This window comes from Phasianus colchicus, chromosome 21, assembly GCF_987193195.1.
Source record: "Phasianus colchicus chromosome 21, bPhaCol1.hap1.1, whole genome shotgun sequence".
Classification (NCBI taxonomy): domain Eukaryota; kingdom Metazoa; phylum Chordata; class Aves; order Galliformes; family Phasianidae; genus Phasianus; species Phasianus colchicus.
Genome location: NC_143456.1, coordinates 4,503,379 through 4,522,859, shown reverse-complemented (window position 1 = coordinate 4,522,859; position 19,481 = coordinate 4,503,379). Strand labels below are relative to the sequence as shown.

General features: G+C 43.4%; 1 long non-coding RNA gene across 3 annotated transcripts in view; it reads left to right on the top strand.

The window, feature by feature from the left end:
- Nucleotides 1-315: 315 nt before the first annotated feature.
- LOC116228167 (uncharacterized) overlaps nucleotides 316-19,481 on the top strand; it is a 60,323-nt gene continuing 41,157 nt past the window's right edge. For 2 of the 3 annotated variants that reach the window (XR_004166710.2, XR_016459198.1), the window contains exon 1: nucleotides 316-524. This is a non-coding gene — a long non-coding RNA (uncharacterized LOC116228167). Of the gene's footprint in view, nucleotides 525-15,458; nucleotides 15,588-19,481 lie in introns of all 3 variants that reach the window. The other variant, XR_016459199.1, reaches the window with a different exon arrangement.

Here is a 19,481-nt window from a genome sequence, read left to right as displayed (position 1 = left end):
CTTTAAGCTATCGCATGCAAAAAGAATGCAGTTTAAATAGCATCCAGAAGGTTATTGTAGAGCAGGAGCCGGCTGGTTTCAGCAAGGATCTCTACCCTCCCAGGACCCTAAGTGCAGCAGAATTTAATGCTGAAGAAAATAAGGCTTGTGTGAATCATGGACTGAAGGGGTAGAAATATCCATAGCTCGATTAGAAAGGTGAACAACCCACAGTTTGGCACAAGGAGCAGAGCTTTCCCACAGCTGCAGCCATGCTCTACAAATGGCAGCGGTGCTTTGCTGAGGCTGTCCGGGGCCTTTTGGGAACATCACCAACACCTGGGGCCTCTTCCACACCTGTGTGGAGCTGTGCAGGTGTGGGGGATTAATGCTGATGGCCTCCACTTGGCCTCACAGGAACTGAAGGACAGCATAAAGAGTTGTGAGGTGCAGTTGTGGGGTTTGTTGGGGAGGCATCTGTGGTCCTGGTTCCCCTATTTTTGCTCTGGCATAGCTGATACTGAGGCAAGGCCCAGCATACCAAGGTAAGGCAGAGGTTTTATCTGAGTGGTTGTTAAATTGGGTACTGGAGGCCTTGTATCAGCCTGGGGAACTGGCTCTTTGGAGAGGTGGGATGGGGGAGCTGTGGGGATTTTTGTTGTTTTGTTTTACCTAAGCTGTGAATGACTTGCAGTGCCTTGTTTAGTCAGCTGTGTCTGGTTATATAGAGTAACCCTTTAGCTTTTTCTATAGCATATGAAGCTTACCACTTTTTTTTTTTTTTAGCTGCTTTAGTACAGCAAGCTTGTTGAAGTGCCCCCCAGTCAGTGGGAAAACCTCTGCCTGCTTTTAGTGTTGGAAATCTGTGTTTGTGCTGAGCATGCTGGTGATGCCCCAGTGGCAGTGAGCTCTGCCTTGGGGAGCTGCCTGTTGGCACAAAGCCCACAGAGCAAGCTGGTGATCTTCTCTTTTCCTGATGGCTCCTTGGACCCCTATTTATGTGAGGTAGTGATCATGAGGGCTCCTCTCAGACTGGAAAGGTGCAGGCAAGTGGTTGGGGCCAGCTAATGGAGAAGTTGTTGAGGCTGAGCAAAGCTCCTGCTGCCTTTTGCCAAGCCAAGAGCAGGTGTTCCCAATAAAGCTCTGATGTGGGTGCTCAGCTGATAACAAACATCGTGAATGGGCCCTGTGCTATTAGGCGAGTAATGAAGGCTGGTGTGAATTCTCTCATGTCTAATAAGTGTTTTACTTCAGTTGGGGCTTCTAAGAGCATCTTCATCCCTCACCCAGCTGCCTGTCCTGTGGAGCCCGCAGGCACTTCCTATCTCTGAAACCTCTCCCAAGTCTGTCAGCCTTGGCTGAAGTCAACCAGTGGTTATTAGAACAGAGGACAGGCAAGTGTGTATTTTACTATTCTGCATCCCTCCAGAGTGAGCTTCTTAATGTGTGTGCATATGTACTGTGACTCCTGAACCAATTTCAGGTTGAATCTTCAGCTTAGTTTAAATGAACTGGCAGAGGTTGAACTTGGAGGCTTTTTCTTTTTCTTCAGTTGTTTCCATCTACTGTTATATGAATATTCCATTGCTTAATAATGGGAAGTGGAAAACAAAATTCCAAGATCATTTTTTAAAGGATGTTAATGGCCATGAATGTAGCCAATATAGTTAATGACAGTCCAGGCAGAGATGGAAGACTCCTTTTGAGTAAGGGCCAACATAGCTTTCTGACCATCCCTCCTAGAGAAGGGTCTGGATATTAAGGGATAAGTCACACTCGGTATTTCCTTCTTAGCCTCTTTATTCATTTATGCCTACTGGTTTTTGTCATCTTTAAAGGTGTTGTTTAGCCTGTTTTGAATTACTTTGAAACAAATGTCTTAAAAAAAAAAAAAGCTTTTAACTTCAGAAAACATTTTTATGGATTTCTTTTTTTTATTAAAAATACCACTTTGTTTCTTATTTAAGAAACATTCTCTAATAAAAATAATTCTTAATTGGAAGAGTGAAAGAGAGGAAAAACTCCAGACTTCAGGAAGCTCTGCTTTGTGAAAGCATGAATTCAGTTTTCTTGTACTTTTGAGTTGAACTTAAAAGTGTGGAAGCTCAGCAATGACATACCGTGTTAGTTAGACTATTAAGGAAAAGGTACTATTTTATTTCCATAATCCATAAAGCAGTATAAGAATTACTTTAAGCATGAAGCAATGAGAAGGTAAGGAAATACTGAAGGGGGGGGGGGAGGGATGAGGACTACAAAGCCCCTAAGGCTAATGAGCCTCTTGCCTCTAGGTTTTACTTCATCTCCCCTTCTCTCCTTTGTCACTGTATTCTTCAGTCTCCTCCTCCAGTCTAGCTGCCTCTTAACCTTGTTAATACTTCACTTTGATGGTCTTAAGTTCTTGACAATTTATTCCAGATGTTTGCTACTTTGAATGAAATAGATTTCCCAAATTTCCTGTTTACTCTTAATGTCTTTTGTCTCTTTCTTTTTCTTTGAAAGTGTGACAATTTTTTTTAACCTTTTAGCAATCTGAATACGTTGGCCCACTGTTCCACTCCTGCCCTTGCAACTCCCGAAGCTTTGAATGCTTTCCTCAGAATGGATGCTCCTTTTTGTTGTCATCTTACAGGACGATCTTGCTGTTTTCCACCTCCCTCAGTTCTACACACGTTGAGGTCTGAGCTCTCAAGCTCTTTTCCTCCATGTGCGTGTTTGCCTAAAGTAGAAGGGTATCATGGGGAGAAACATCCCACTTCTGATATGTTTCACCAAGACCAAATGTTCTTACAACCTGAGGTTGTCCGCGTTGTTGGTTCCATCAGGCACCTTCCATGGATAAATTATCTGGAGAGATGAGAGTAGAAGCAATGGGTTGGCAGCTCTTTGTTCACTCCCACAAGTACCTGATGTGGGAGCTCTGTTGGGTCACCACAGCCAACCTGGGCATGGCGGTGCTGTTGGAAGCTCCCGTTACACTAATAAAAATGTGTCCACTTCAAGGCGGTTGTATGGCTTTAATTATTCCCTTGTTTTCTTTAAAAACAAAACAAACCTGTAAGTGAACCAGTTCTCCAAGTAAAAAAGCTGTGCCTGGACCAGGCCTTACACCTCAATCTTGCAAATGCTTTCACATGTGTTTAACTTTACTGCTATGAGTAATCCTATTGATTTTAAATGGAGTTATTCAGGCAATAAAGAATGGATTTGTATGATCTGGGACTTACTGTGGGGTATGTCAGAAGTCAGTCTTTTGAAACTAATGATTAAGTGAGTGTAAGAGGAGTGTCCAGCCCAGAATTTCATTAAAACAATGAGTGTTTTTGCTTATAGGCTTGCTTTAAAGTATCTAGCTGTCTTGTCTGTTCTTCTGAGCACTGTCTCTTGAAGGCTTTTTTAAGCATTCTTTAAAATAACCATCTGGTCAGTGCTTGATGCACTAGGGCTTTCTATGTCTTAGTTAACTGTAGCTTTCCATTGAGGCTATCCCATGTGTTGGTGCTTTTTTCAATGGTGTTTTCTGGTTCCTTACATTCTAACACTGGGTACACTCGCACTGCAGCTTTCCATGTTTAGGGGCTCTTCCTTCTATCCAGTTGCCCATTTCTACAGAACTTCTAGTGATAAGACAGCTCTGAAATTCGTGTCTGTCAAATTGAGCTGAAAGCAACCAACTCATTCAAAAGTTATTAGGGATGCATGCTCATACATACCATGATATATGCATTATTTTTGAAGGAAGTAAGGCAGAAAAAATAAGTGATTTGATTAGAGATGGATTGTTGGAATGCTTCGTGAGCTTGAAAAAATGACTTTGCTTTTATGGCTGGTCTTACAAGTATGCTTAACCCCAACTCATCCCTCCTCCCCACCGAAGAGAGCAGAGGGGGAGGGCTGCTTATGCAAGTATGGATGGACAAACCTTTTTGGAAGTCACAGAAGGAAAAACTTGCTTCTCAGTATTTCATCAACATGAGCAGGCTTGGTGGTAGGGCTGACATTTGTGCCAGTTGCCAACACAGTGGGTGAGTCATTTCTACTCAGGTGCTTGCTGGAGAAGGAAACCTTTGAGTTCTGCTTAGTTAGAGAAATAAATAGGGGAAACAGCCCTGTTGTGCTAAACCACCAGCAATCTGACATCATAGCCAACTTTGCCCCAGCTGGCTGTGCTGCTGATCATTAAAGGAAAAGGTGTTTCACACATTCTAGCATCTTTTTCTCCTTTGTTTTAGAAGGAGAGATCTTTGCCATCTTAATTGGGGGAAAAAAAATCAAAACAAAAAAAAGAAACCCTCTAAGTAACAACAACAACAAAAAAAAAAAGTTCCCAAAACCAACACAATGATAAACCCCACACCACCAGCAAAACTCCCAAAGAGGAGTCAAGAAGAGACCATTCAGCTTGAGTGGAAGCTGATCAGCATTGATGATCTCATGCCTCTCATGCTTGCTTATAGGAGACAATGAGGAAGCCAAGTGTAGGGATGTAACACAGCAGTGAAAATCAAGCAACAGATTTGAGCTGCCTTAACTGTTCAACAAATTGCTCTGTACTTGCCCATTTCATTCTCTTTGGATCAGTGCTGGCATTTTAAGATCAGCTCTGTATGGGTGGGTGCTTTGCAGAAGTCTTCATGGCTTGCAAGAATTACAAGAGTGATTATGATAACTTGCATATTCATAATTGTTTCCTAGGCTGTGTGAAATGACTTCAGACCTGGTTTGTGCGCTCAGTTCATGAGGAGAATGTCAAAAACCCTCAGCTTTGGGGATGGGTGTAGGAATCCAGCACCTTTTGTGCTATTGAACAGGACTGTGGATCCCATCTTCCCTCTTGGTTTTAGGAAATCTGTGATTCTTTAGAAGGCTGTAGCTAGTTTCCTCTCTCCAGGTTGTGAAGCCAGGCTGCTGGGTGCTGTTTCATCTTCTTCAGTGAGAGGTGGGGATCCTGGCTGCTGGCCTTACTCCTCCAAAGCATTGCTGTTGGGGCACTGCTGCTGGCACAACTTGAGGCTCGGCTTTTGCTGCTGCTGGCTTGTGTGCATCCTTCGCACTTTTCTGGCTATGCTGTTGTTAGTTGTGAACCTATGGTGTGGAAGACTGGTCACTACATATCATTGTCGTAATTTCTTTTCTCCTGTCTTTTTATTTGATCTGTAGCAAATTTGAAGCTGAAAGGGGAGATGGTAGAAAAAAGGTTGACTTTGGGAGTGAGCTGAAATATGTTTTTTTGGATCTCAGTCTCTGCTTAGGATGGAGTTCTATCTGCATGAGGCTGAATCAATGAATTAGAGGGCTGATGCATTCAAATCCAGTGAAACTAGAGCCTGTGTAGGAAAATGTCTTTAGGCTGTCAGAAATATAAAAGCCTGCAAATTCTTGCCATCTTTGCGAATAATCTGTTCTGGGTTTTCAGTGTAAGCCTACAAAGTAGTTCATCTCATTTTTTCTGTCACTCACATGCCCTTCAGGTTCTGCTGGCAAGAAATAGCATTAGCTAACGCCTTCAGCTTGGGACCTTCCCCTGTTCTGTGTTGTTTAGGTGAAACAACATGGTAGAATCTTCAATGATTCTGTTATTTTTATAACTGGAAAAGACCTTTAAGATAACCTATTTCAACTGTCTTCTCTCTGGAGAAGAGATGTTGGTTACAGAATACCCATAATGGGCATTTAAACTCTTTGAGTTCTCTAATACTTTTCAAAATAACTCTTGCATCTGGAATCCTCAGCTATGATCAGGGTCTTGATGTGCTAGATGTTATGCAAATACATTTTTTGTTCAAACAGGATGATGCAATTACTTGGAAAACTTTTAGAATCAAAGCAGAGAGAGGGCAGGAGGGGAAAGAAAACCACATGGAGTGGAGTGACTCGTTCAGCATCTCATGGCAGGTCACAGGCAAAGGCAGGAGCAGTACTGGGTCTTCTCAGCTCCAGGTAGGTGCTCACCTACCATGGCATTCTGTCTCTTCTGAAGCACCACGTGCACTTCCAGTTCTCCTCAACCTCTCTTAAACTCTGTTGTAGAGCTGGAATGCTGAGGGGTCCAGCTAATTCAATTTAACCTCTGTTTGTTGAGCTGCTCTCCTATCCAGAGTAGTGTGGTCAGTCTGCTGGGAATGGAGCTGGATTTGTTTGGTTTCCAGAGAGGAAACAGAGCATGGCAGGACTGCCCTGCCATGAGCAGAGCTGGGATGCTGCACTGTGGATGTGCCATACCAAGAACAACTTGTGGTCGCAAACCAGGTGACCTGGTTTGAAATCACATCCAACACTTCTGAGCCAGGCAACTGAATATTTCTGAAGCTTATTAAATTAACCAGTTAGACCATGGCAACACGAGAGGTATACAGGCCAAAGAAAGCAGTGTGGGTGTAACTTTCTGAAGGAGAATTATAGTTGCTGCTGATGGTGCTGTTACTGTAAATGTCATGTCAGTGTTTCCTTTATTGGTCTGGTTTTTTTCCCCTCTGGTGAGTTGTTCTGGGGCTGCATGAGAAGGTTTGCACATAATGAAAAGGTTTTCACGTGCTGCAAAATGCAACATGAAACCATAATCTGTTACCCAGAGAATCTCCAGTTTGTTGGGGAAGAAGGAACCTCAGAACTGGCATCTGAACCTGATGCTGAGCACCCAAAAGTTTTGGAGAGTTCAGTTCATACTCGGCTCTGTCATTAAATGTAATCCTCTTGGTTCCAACACAGTGTATAAAGAAGTGACAAGTCTTTAAGCTGGGTAAGCTTCTGTGGTTCTACTGATAGGAACAAAGCTTTTCAAATTGGTGATATCTTTACATTTATCTTTATATTTGTGTTACATTGCTGCATGAAGACTCTGTGACTGAGGGTAAGATGCTGTACAAGATGTCAGCCTTACTGCACGGATTTTCTGTTACTGAGTAAGCTCTGTGTGTCAGCCCACGCAGCTGTGCTGTACTTGATTAATCACGTTTGTGAGGGCTGCATTTTCAAGCTACTAAGAGCAGTTCTCTGCATAGTGCCCAGCTATGAGAAACAACATTTCTTTGTTTCCTGTGTGATGTGCCAACCTGTGTCTCCAGGCCAAACCTGCTTTCTAATTCAAGTGACAAAATTAGTGAAAAACTGGTTTGCATCTTGCTCTTCCATCCGCCCAGGCATGTTTGGGAATCCCTTAGAATGACTGAATTCAGTGGTTTAAGCTTTTTTTTCTTTATTGCGCGCCTCCCGCAATAACTCTGAAGGAGCTTCATAATGGAAATGCTGACACAATGCTATTGTCTCAGCCCTGGGAGTGTGTTCCACCTTCTACTGTTTGCCTTGGCCTCTGTGTATTGTATACTGCCTCAGTTTAAGTGGTTAATTTAATAAACTTCTGAAGCACTGTATCAGTTGCCTGGCTTAGCTTTTATTCACTGGCCTGATGAAGAAAGTATAAGTTTCAAAAGCTTTCCTGTATGAAGTTAATCAAAGAAAAGGTATCTCCTACTGTATGCTGCATGTATGTCTTGGAAAGGCTTCTTGAGCTGACACATTTTTACAATTAAAGCATTTAAACAAAGATTTTTTTTTAAGGTAGTGTTCCAGGTCTGACCTGCTTAACTTCATTTTAAGAAAAGAAAAAGAGAAGCTGAATTTTTTTAAAAAATTATTTTTAGGGCTGTTCAGGGCTTCAGTAGCCACATCTGAATGATGTGCCAGGTCAAATGATGGACCCTTGGGGTTGGGAAGGAGGGAGAGAAGAAGTGGGGAAAACACAATGGGAATGATTTGCAGGTATTATAGGTCTGATGCATGGCTGAATCGTAAGAGCTGGGTGATCTGCTCTGAGCTTCTGGTTCTCTCAGGAGCCTCACATAACCATGAGCAGATCCTTTAACACTTCTGTGCTCCGTTCTCTGCTTGGAGGTTATTTTGGTGGTTTTCTTCCATTTCTTGTCTCATTAATTTAGATCTTGAGATTTGGGGGTTGTGTATTACAATGGGGCTCTTTATTGCATGAGCTGTAATAATAATGAGTTGGAAAGATTGGTAGATCTTGCAGTACATTCTCACTGTGGGTGCAGTAAAGCCTTTTCCAAGCCAATGCAAAGAGCAGTTGAGAGGCCCTGTGTGCCACACGTGAGGGGGAATTTACCTGCATTCAGCAGAGCCAGGGAGTGCACATCTGAGTCCACCATTATCTATTTTAATCTGCAGTCTGTGCATCCCCAGATTTGGGGTATTCATCTATCAAGAATGATTTAGATATACCTGATCATGCCCTGGGGCAGGGAAACTGCTTTAGGTTACCTCTTGATATCCCTTCCAGCCCCCCTTTTTTCTTATTTTTTTTGTGACTCTATTAGATCTGACAACAACAGAATCATATACTTTGTTCTGAAGGATTCTTCCATTAATTAGTACTTTGTGGTGCATAGCTCCTTCCCTTGAGGAGCTCTAAGAGGTTGACAAGTGCTAATTAAGTCCTACAAGAACTGGTGTGTTGGGTAATTATTATTTTACAGGTAGAAAAACTGAGGTGCAAGTGTAACCCACAGGAAGCTTTTTGGGACAGTTTCATTCTGATGCTCAGTGTTTTCAGCTCCTTAAAATTTTCATGTGCCTCTGAACTGTTGTTGCCAACGGAGAATAGTGCCTCCTCCTGCCCACATCTGAGCTGGTTGAGGTTGAATCAGGCTCATCAGCCACATTTGGGCTGCATCAGCATCAGAGAGGGACTGCAAGCGAAATGAATCTGGCCTGCACGCCAAAAATAAGTTTATTTTAATCTCTTGCCATGCTTTCTGTACTTGCAGAATTACACTGACTTTAAAGGGGAGCTGCCCCAGAGCCCTGAATCAGGCCTTTTGTATTGGCAGGGAGGTAACCTCTTGCAGTCTACGTCATTTGAGAGTAATTCTCCATCAAACATTCACCTGTGTAATTAATCTGTTTCAGAGTTCTCTGGCATGGAGTGGTATAGCCAAGTGGCATTTGAGAACACTTTAAAAGAAAAAGAGATAATCAGTTTAGCTTTGGGTCATTGGTGCATCAGGAGTCACTGAGCCTCGTTGGCGTCTACCTGGATGACATAGCAGTGCTGTGCTGATGGAGGCTGTCTGCTGTGTAAGGCGAGCTGTGGTTCCCTTTGCCTTGCAGGAGGGTTGTTATCAACGTGTGTTTCTGGACATTGCATTGGAGCCACATGGCAGAGATCACAGAATGGCCAGGGTTGGAAGGGACCTCAAGGATCATGAATCTCCAACCCCCCTGCCACATGCAGGGCCACCAACCTTCCCACCTAATGCTAGACCAGGCTGCCCAGGGACCCATCCAACCTGACCTTGAACACCTCCAGGGACGGGCATCCACAACCTCTCTGGGCAGCCTGAACAGAAACAGAACAGCTTATCTATCCTAACTGTGTCCTGCAGCACCTGGCTGTAAGGTCAGTGGAATTCCAAGAAAAACTGCCTGAGGATCTGAATTTGATCTCCTGTGGATTCTGATGGAGCAAATTTAACCCTGCCACACAGGTTCTCAGGCTGCCATTTGCAGGTTATCCACATTAACTGCACGCAGACCAGGACCAATTTCATGAAAGCTTTTGCTGATTCCATCTGAGCCACCCAGTATGTACTGACAGACCAGGACTGGAGACCTGGGAGCACAAACCTGGGTGGTGTTAGATTTGTGTGTTCGATGTGATGTAGAGGAGCTGGTTAGGCAAGTTCCGCTCTGATTTGTAGCTTTCATGTGATAGAAACCCTTGCTTTGTTTTCACTGTCCGGTTCTGTCACGTTGCTGCACATCAATTCCCTTCCTTCTTTCAGGGTGTGGACCCGATTAATTGTTTGCACACTGTAATTTGTGATGTTGCTCAGTTTAACAGGGTAAAATTTGCCAGTCCAAAGCATGTCTTGGTGAGAGGGTGAGGTGCTAATTAAGATCGGGAGGTTTCTTTTGTGATCAGATATTTGTCTCTTGCTGTCCCACAAGCCAAATTTGTAACACAGCTTTGCATGGCAGCGGTGCTGTGGGATAATGGGTTGGTTGTAAGCAGGACAGGGAAGTGGTAAGAATGAGCCCCACGGATGTTTCTCAAATAAGAATTTTTTCTCCATTATGAAGAGGCTTTCTTGAGAAGCAACAAGTAAGGCCATGCGGATCGGATTTGCAAGAAATGTTGCTCCAAGTTGTGTTGGATATGCAAACGTTCTTCTGTGCTCCACCTTGGCCGGTCTGCCCTGATGGAGATTCTCAATGCCTGTCATGCTGCAGCATCCCTGTCATCTCTGTTTATGGGGAAGATTGTCATAGGGCCACAAACCTTAACAAAGCTATTCCTTCAATTCTCAACATCTCTAGCAGTCCCTTTATTTCTTTTAGAGAAGGGCTGGCTTTGTTTCTGAGGTGGCTGCTATGCTATGAGGAAAGAGGACGTGTGTCTTCCAAGAAAGCAATCTGCTGGAGAAGCAGTAGCCAGAAGTGTGCAGGGCTCAAATAGTGCCCTGTGTTGTTTCTCATGGATTATGAGATGAAAAGGCTTGTGAAAGGACATGAGCAGTCCAGCCTTGACTCACTGTGGGCCAAACCTCCTCAAAAGCGCATCATGCTCTGTTGTGTGTCCAAGTCTGGAGCTGCTGCCCACAAGGAGAGGCTGTGTTTATGGTTGTGCAGAGGGATGGGGCTGCGATGGGAAGGTTCTGTGCTGAAGGGCTGCAGTTGTGAGGGGCTGGTTGGCTGGAGCCAACGAGCCCAGTTGAGCAGACTGACCTGCCACTGGGGCTGAGTGGTGAAACCACTGAGCAGAACTGTTGCAGAGCATTGCTGAAGTGTCCAATGGATCCATATCATGTCCTAGCTGAGAGCTGGGCATCATCAGCCTGAGTGCTTATGTGGAATTAAAGATGAGGCATAGCCAGAGGACAGCAGCTAAGCAGTCCCTGGTATCTGGGGAGGGGGTGTTAACACCCCTTCAATGCAGCAAGGCCCTCTGAGTGCATTAGCATCCATCTGGTGGTAATTAGCGGGCTCTCTAATAGAAGAAGCAGCAAAGGGATCCCTCTTCCCACATCTCCTTGTAAAGTGCTTGCTCTAATTTTTGTGACATCCAGCTGCAGGGTTTCTGTATCTGTCATTACAGACCATTAAACTGTTTCAGATGCATCTATATATTTTAAGTAGTTTCTGACCCATGGGTGACAGTGGCCAAGGGGGATCTGACCTTTTTTCAGTTAAGGAACATTAGCTTGGGTGTAATGAGTCAAAATCTTCCTGGCTAAGGAGGCTCCTGCCCTGGCAGGCTGGGCATGGGCAAAACCACCTTTCCTGTAGCTCTGTATTGCCGTGCCTCTAGAACATGGATGATAATGTTAGCAGAAGGATCAAAAAAGGGGATAGGCTGGATTAAATATTTTGTTTCCCTCAACACATAACACCTTTTTTATTGAAGTGCCTGTAATCTTTACTTGCTAATTGAAATTAATTTATTAATGTTGATTTGAAAATGTGTAAGCACTTTCAGGCTGCTGATGCTTATTTTTTCAGCTGAAGTGACAAATCCAATGTTTTTGTTGACCCAAATCTGCCTGTTTTCTTTGGGCAAGGATAAAAGTTTCAGCTGAGAAACTCAGCCTGCCTCTTAATCTGGACAATGTCTTCTGCCTAAGGATACCTTCATTCGCAAACAGACAAATATCTGGGTGGGAACGAAACCCAGGAGGTCAGCATTTGCACTGTCAGAGTTGAGAATTTTACACTAACTGGCAAAAAGTGAAATTGGAAGAACCTGGACAACATGATGTTAATTAAAACCCTTGAGTAAGCCAGATTTATGGGGCTGTTTTCATGGAATTAGTGGTAGTGTGTGGAAGAAGTTAGCTGTTCTGATTAGCCTGTCACTGTGTGAGGAGTTGTCATGATTTCAGTGATGTTATCCCATCTCTGAAATGCCCTTATGAGCACTGAACATGTACACATTAGCTGAGCTAGAGGTTTGTACAGCTGAATGTGTGTGGTTAGAGCTGCCATCTCAAAGCACCAGCCTGGGGTCACTGCCAGTGAGTCTGGTGTCACCAGCCAGTCTCCAAACTGAAGTGTGGGAGAGTTTTGAGCTTATTCTGTGCTAAAATATAGGTCCTCTACTCTCTGTATGTGTTCAGGGATGAAAATACGAGATTTATTTTAGTTGTTGACTAACAAATCCTTTTCTCCTTGCAGAAGGACAACAGGAAAAGTTTACAACGTTAATTGTTGGAAGAATAAATTTTCTAAAAGGTGAATCCAGTCTCATGTTTACTTGCTGGTGCTTGATTAATAGCTAATTAAAGAAACTTTGTGTAGCTTGTACATCTGTGAAATCTGCTGTCATTCAAGGTTTAAACCTACAGTTATTTACCATGCTGATTGTGCTACTGATGGTCTTCAGCCCAAGGAAGTAGCTGCCATGTGTGTAAGCATGGGACTCCCTGGAAGGGATGACTTATGGCTATATGACTATAGCCATACATGCATGTACATAGTTTGTGTACGTGATGTTAATTAACTGGAGCTGGTATTTCTGCTTTACTGGAAAGTTAGGGTCTCTTCAGAAGGCATGGGGTTTGGTTCTGAAGGGGTTCACATCTGAATGTGGGCAGCTGAATAACAGATTATCAAAAGAGTGCATGCACTCAGGTAGCATTTACTGATGCTGAACCTTCTCGTTAAGCTCTGGTTGTGAGAAGTCCTGCTGCAGAATGAAGCTGTGAGCAATCCGTGCTGGTGCCACTGCGTGCAGGTGAGGGAAGCGCCTGGCCCCGGGCTCTTGCTGGAGCCACCTTCCAACGTCCCTGCCCAAACAAATTGTGTTGTAAAGCTTTGGTAATGAGTAACCATGCATTTCTGCTACTCTTTAAGGCACTTCCTTATGTTTGGAAGTCTTCCGTTAAGCCCCAAAAGGCACAGAATAGGAAAAAAAAAAAAAGACATCTTTCCATGCAGATGGGAAAGGGCAGAGGAAATGCTATTCTGTAGGAAAGCAATATACACCAGCTCCTACAAATTCAGAGGGGATGAACTGTTTACCAGTGAGTACTTCGTTTAGGAGAACAATATATTTTGAAATAGCTTTCTAAATAAAAAGGCATTTTGTGCAGTTGCAGTAATTAATGGTTGCTCTCTTGCAATAGCCTCCAGAAAACTAACTCATGCGTTTGACAGCAAACATGAATATGCTTGTAAAACTGAGGGGAATCGTTAGGCTTGTGCGAGCTTGATCATCTAAAAACAAACCAAGAAGCTGAACGTGGAAGCTTGTTATGACTTAGGGGCTCGATTGAAGTCAATGGGAGTAGGTCAGCATTAAAAGCACTATGGAAGGGACCTGGGCTCACTTGGGGCACATGGGCTACCCAGACAAACACACTATATGCGTTAAAGCAGCAGACCTGAGGCTTTAAGCTGCCTGAGCAATGAGGGGCTTTTAAAAGAGGAAACGTAATGCTGTTATATGGGGTTGCTTTGGAAAATTGGACCTTGTGCTAAGGCAATGTGATTAGGCTGTGATGTTCTGAGTTCAGTGGATGCTCTTCAAACATCATTTCCTTTATTGCACAAAGACAACTTATGGAACTCCTGAAGGAGGGAATGTGATTGATTTATGAGTGCAAAGAAGGGGGGAATTAGGACAAACTGTGCAAATGGTACAAATTTCAAAAAAGCAAGTAGCAGGGTGGTTCAGTTTGCCTCTTTCTCTGCACCTGCTCACTACGGTTGCTCCTTCCAGTGGATTTCAAGGTGTGAATTTTCAGGAACATTCATCAGAAATCTTTGTATGGAGAAATGGCAGAAATCTGTGTTGCGGCACTGCAAATGAGTCTTTTGTGTCCCTGACCAAGGCATGGAATAAGCTCATGACCATTCAGGATTTCCTCTCAGGCAATTTGCATGTTTTAGACTAGGTCTGTATGTTTGGGAGTTGCAAATGGCAAGCATTGCTTTGCAAGTTATTCTGAACTGTGGGGAAAAAAAATTAAGTTGAATAATGAGTAAAAAACCCTACTTATTTGCTCCAAGTCTGCTCTCCCAAGTGTATGATGGCAGTGACTTGATGAAGATGAGGTGCATAAAGTAAACTGAGAACTAGAATTCATGTTATAGAAAATTAGCATTTAATCTTTCTGTTCCTAATTTGCTCTGTGGTGTGCAAAACACATGACTTCTATATAGTCCAAGTAACCAAAACATAAAACTGGTTAACTTTAAAATTCTCTTTTCATTTTGGGGGGGGGGGGTTGCTCTTTCTTTTGGAGATGATCAGTAATAACTCCACTGTTGGTCTGATTTACCCATTTGGGTAGGGAGCAGAGCACATGAGCTGCAAGTGAACACTTTTCTCCATAGGAGGGGCTTAACATAAGCTGTTCAGAGCAGCAGTCACCTTCATCTTGTTTGTGCTTTGTACTGTTGTTTCAAGTTGTCTCCTGGACCGTGTAGGAATACTTAGTCCTTGGCATTACCTCAGTTATGAGTTTGACTATTTCCTGATAGATTGTTTATCAAAGAAAATATTATGTCAATAATATCTAAAAGCTGTAGCAATATTGCTCCCAGCCCAGAGGTGTAAATACTGTGTTATCTCATGGCACAACCTTAAATGACGCCACACATCTTGAAATAACATGTCCGAATGTGTCAGAGGAAGAGATTGTTAAAGCATTTGCCTTATATTACCTGCCTGCTAGCAAATGGGTGGTGAGAGAGAGACCTAGAGGTTTTCTTTTTTCTTAATTCCTCCCTCTCCATTAGGCAGATCATGCAACTATCTAAATGCAGTTCTGGAAAACCTGTTTGCTAGCTTACTCACAGCCCCAAATGGCTTGGAGTTGCAATAGCACGGTGCCTAACCCTTCGGGGGGGAGAAGAAAAACGTGGCAAAACCAACCCTGTGCACCTTCTAGAACAACATCTTCCGAATTTGTGAAGATTTAGGGGGAGGGGGGGAGGGATGGAGGGGGAGAAAATGGTCCATGTGTGAAACCACGAATTATATTATGTCTGCCAACCCCCTTTGAGAATTGGACTGGCTGTCGGCTCAAATGATTTGTGCTTATCCAAACTTTACTCATCAAAGGTTTTTATGAGTTCACTTTGGCAATGGCTGTGTTTTTCCATGTGGTGAAATCATACACCTGGAAAACATGCAGCCAAAATGGTGTGGAGGTTGAATAGCCCTCCTTGTTCTCCAAATGCTCTTGAGTTTTAGGCATGATGGTAGTTAAAGTGTTTGTGGTGCTATAAAATTTGTACAACTTTACAGTAAACCTGTGTCTTGCATAACCCTCTTGACCAAATGATTGGCAGTTTGATTGTCATCTTGTAACACAAAAAGGAACAAATATTGGCCTTAATTTTTTTTACTGTACAGGGAGAATGCTGAAAATCTTTACTCTGTACAAGCTGTGCATGGTGGCATGGAAAACATCCTGTAAAGCAGCAGCTTATGAGTAACGATATTTTAGTTTGCTTTACAGTGTACAGAGTCTTATCCAAAATTGGCCAGTTCTGGGATGAAGACCAAGTAATCAAGATGGTGATTGTGCTTCATAAGAGTGATGGTGAGAAGGGGACAGAAGATACCGACAGGAAATTTAAGAGAAAGGGTATGCCTGCAGCAGTGTTTGATGTTGACCTTGAAGTTACCTTAACTAGTCTGTCTGTGTTGTTTCTGGCAGCCTGCACCAAAGCCACTTACACTGCCCTCCTGATTTGCAGGTTGAACCCTCCTAAGTCTTGTTTTGAGGCCAGCTTGCCTTTCCCTCTAGGCAGCAAAGAAGTTGAACTGGGGAGGTGTGGGAGTGATAGTGCTGTTATGGATTGGTTTCTGTGCCCTTAGTCTGTGATGTCTCCAAATGTGGTTCAGGGGAGCACAAGGTTGGAAGACTGATAACAGTGGGAATGATCTCTTTTGTGTAATTGACCAGAAGTCCCAGGATGGTGATGGGACTGCTGGTAAACGTGGCTTTGGCAACCTTGAGGATAAAGCCATGGGCTTTCTGGATGTTGGGTGGGTCTGAACAAGGCTGGGAAGGTGGAACTTCTTAACTGATAAGAGACCTCTCCTTTATAATTTTATTTTCCAGTTATTATTAAGCTGGAGTTGTCTAGGAAAAATGATGCAGCGTAATTCTCAAAATGGTACCATGAATTAAGAGGCATAAAACTGGTGTAACAAAACTGGTGAAGTTGAAAAGAAATTGGGTATGGCAGACATTAGTTGCCTTGAATGCAATGCGCAGTCACTTGTCTTTCTGTTTACACAACAGAATAGCCTGAAGAGAGTTAATATGTTTAGAGAACGGCACTTGCATGTCTCTCTAATGGGAGAGGAAACTCAACAAATTGATGTGACTCAACAAATTGAGTACACAGAGCAGATCACAGCTCTGATTAGGCCATTTGCAGGATGGTTTGAAGAGCGCTGGCCTCTGGCCAGTGAGCTACTTCTTACTTGCAAGGGAGCATAGCTCATGGTCCTCATTGTTTGTCTAATGCTATGTTAGGCTTTGTCTGAAGCAATGATGATCTTGTACTTAGGCAATACAAATGTCTGTGGCCACACTACAGAGGCTTTACCACAGCATAACTGCAGAGCTCTTCCTCTAAGACCTTGTAAATGGCACGGATTAACAATAATATGGGTAACATAAAATGGAATTTAAAGAATACGGATAGCTTAATATGAAAGTCATGAATAACGCTGCATAAAATGCTTGAGCTATTAGTTTGCTTATAACAAGTGTACCTGTGCACAAATCTGCGTGCTCGTTTTGTGTACTGTAATATAAATGCTTTGTTCTTGCCTTTATGTAATGACACCCCACCTAACATCTAGACACCTTTGTATATATTTTATGTATGCATCTAATTTAGCTGTTAAATATTGCTCCAAAACCCACACATGCACCAGAAGAGCCCTATATTGTTGAACTGGTTTGAAATCCATAAAGAAACAGCACTTGGGAAGGGTTGAAAGCTGAAGGATTAATGAGCATTCCTTTTAATTTAGTGGCCTTGTAATATGCTACTGAGTAGGAGGAGAAAAAGAATGAGGCTGGTGGCTGGATTGGGTCTGCATTTCCTGTGTTGACATGGGATAGGTGGAGCAGGGTGACAATGGTGTCCTCTCATCCTGGAAGGAAGAGACTGCTGGGTGCCCTTGATGTGAAGTGACTCCCAGGCTTTAACTCTGGGCTAAAGATGTTAGATTCTCTACTCAGGCTGTTGTCTCCCTTTCAAGTAAATGTTAATGCTCCTTCCCCTTGCATTTTAATCTTATGCCTCTGAGGAAACTACTTCTTGTCCTGGAATCCATCTGTGTGGTCTTGACTTGGAGGGTCTTTCTGCTGCAGGGCACAGGACCTCCCAGCTCCATCCCGTGCTGGAGCCATGGTGAAGCTGCAAGTGCCTGGGACCCTGGGGGCAAGCCAGGGAGAGGGAAGAGGCAGCTTTGAATTACCCAGGAATCTCAGAAAAGCCAAAAACAACTTGGGTTGTTGGAAACCAGAGTGATGTTTATGAATTCTGTGTCGGATTGATGTTTTCTATCATTGCTGCTTTCTTTTCTTGGTGTCTTCTGTTGTGGAAGGGCAAGAATCTAAACCCTAAGGAGCCCGTAAACACAGCTAAACAGTTAATACATGAATTTGCCATGAATGAGAGGGGAAGGGGAAGATGTTTTTCATTTTATGATGAGTTGCGAACTGAGAACCAGTTTGCCATCTGTGGGAAAGCCCTAGGAGGAGACTTTGACGTACAGCCCAAGGAGTTCCCCACTGCTCCCCCTCCAAACCATTCCTCGGCATGGAAAGCTGAGCCTGCTGTGAAAGCACCATGTGCTGGAAGGCTGCCACATTTTATACTGGGGAAGCCTGCGGCAAGATGCTCAGTCTGTGTGCTCTGTGTCCTTTTCTGCACAGAAGGGACTGCCAGTGCTTCCCTACTGTGCTGGAGTTCTGTGGGGACAGTTATTACTTCTGAGGTGTTTGGGATGCTGGAGTGATGGGAGAACATCATCAAATCTTGAGTAATGGAAGAACTGGGTGTAGGCGAGTTGCTCCCCAGCAAAAAGAGTTTTCTGTATGATGCAGGGGTGTTCAAAACTATAAGCTTGGCAGTTGTGATCGCCCATAGGAAGAATCACAGAATCATTAAGGTTGGAAAAGAGCTCTAAGATCATCTAGTCCAATCCTCCATGTATCATCAGTCTCTTGCCTGCTAGGGAAGGTTTATCCATCAGCTGCAGGTGAGCCCTGTTTCTCTCACCTACATCCCCTCTCTTCCCAGCCAGCTCCCCAGAAAGCTTTTTACAGAGGCTGCTGGATAGTTACTCTGTGGCTCCAGTTCCCAGGTGCCCATTACAGATATGTTAAATGCATAAATTAAAAACATCCTCCCTACTTTTGTCCTCCCCCATGTTGTCTGGAGCAGCCATCACATGACCTCCTGCTTGGTAGAGCTGATGATGCAAGGCTGAAGATTACTCCTGTATGCAAGAGTTGCATGGCAGTTCCAGCCATGTATTGTAATTCTGTGCTGGTTGGCGCCAGCTGAGTAATCTCTGTGATAGCCTTAGGAGCAGCTTTGCCATGAGATTTCAGAAATGATATGTTGTCTCCCTGTGAAAGTGCTGATTTAAACAAGTATTGGCAGATTGTCATGACAGTGAAATTCCATTCCCTGAACAAAAAACTGGAGAATTTTCTTGAATATGTGGAAATGAGATACGTAAGGGAATATAGTAGTTAAACAGTATATCTGCTCTTAGAATTCTACCCTCTGTTGTTCTTGTTTCTCACTTGGGAGTGAGAGCTGTTCTAAATATAATGGCATTATAGTCAGAAATGCTCTATCACAGAGGGGAAAGAATCTGAATCTTTTATTATGATCATTCCAGGAATTGTGCTCTGTATCTTTCCAAAGCTGAGCACCTGCCCCTTCTTTCATTGAGTGAAGAAGGTGAAGTTTATTAAGTCTGTCGTCTTGTTGACTTCATGGCTTTGATGTCCTCCTGATATCAAATTCTGTGCCATTAGCATATGATAATTCCTAGCTATATTGATAGATAACTACACGTGCAACTGCACTGTATCACGTGATGCTAAATATGTGAGTGATTCATCCTTTGTTCCTTGCAAATCTAAAAAACTGGGTCTCCTGCCTTCCCAGACTGTCTCTAATTTAGAGGCTATGAGCTTGAGGCATCAAAATCTGCTGTGCTTATATCTGTGGTTTGTAACAAGGAGATTCTTCTCCCAGCTACACCAGTGAGGGGAGCAGAGACTTCCTCAAACCTGGACCTGTGCTGGGTAGATGGAAGGACTGAGTCCTCCTGTACCTTTGGCTCTTTTGAGGACAGTGGCTATGTTCTTCCATTTAATGTATACTTAGAGCATTGCTGCTTTAAGATCAAAAGAATCACTTGAGATTTATACCAGGGCAGCTAAACATGGAATCATACATAATTCCCAAGCACACTTATCTTGCAAGAGCCACAC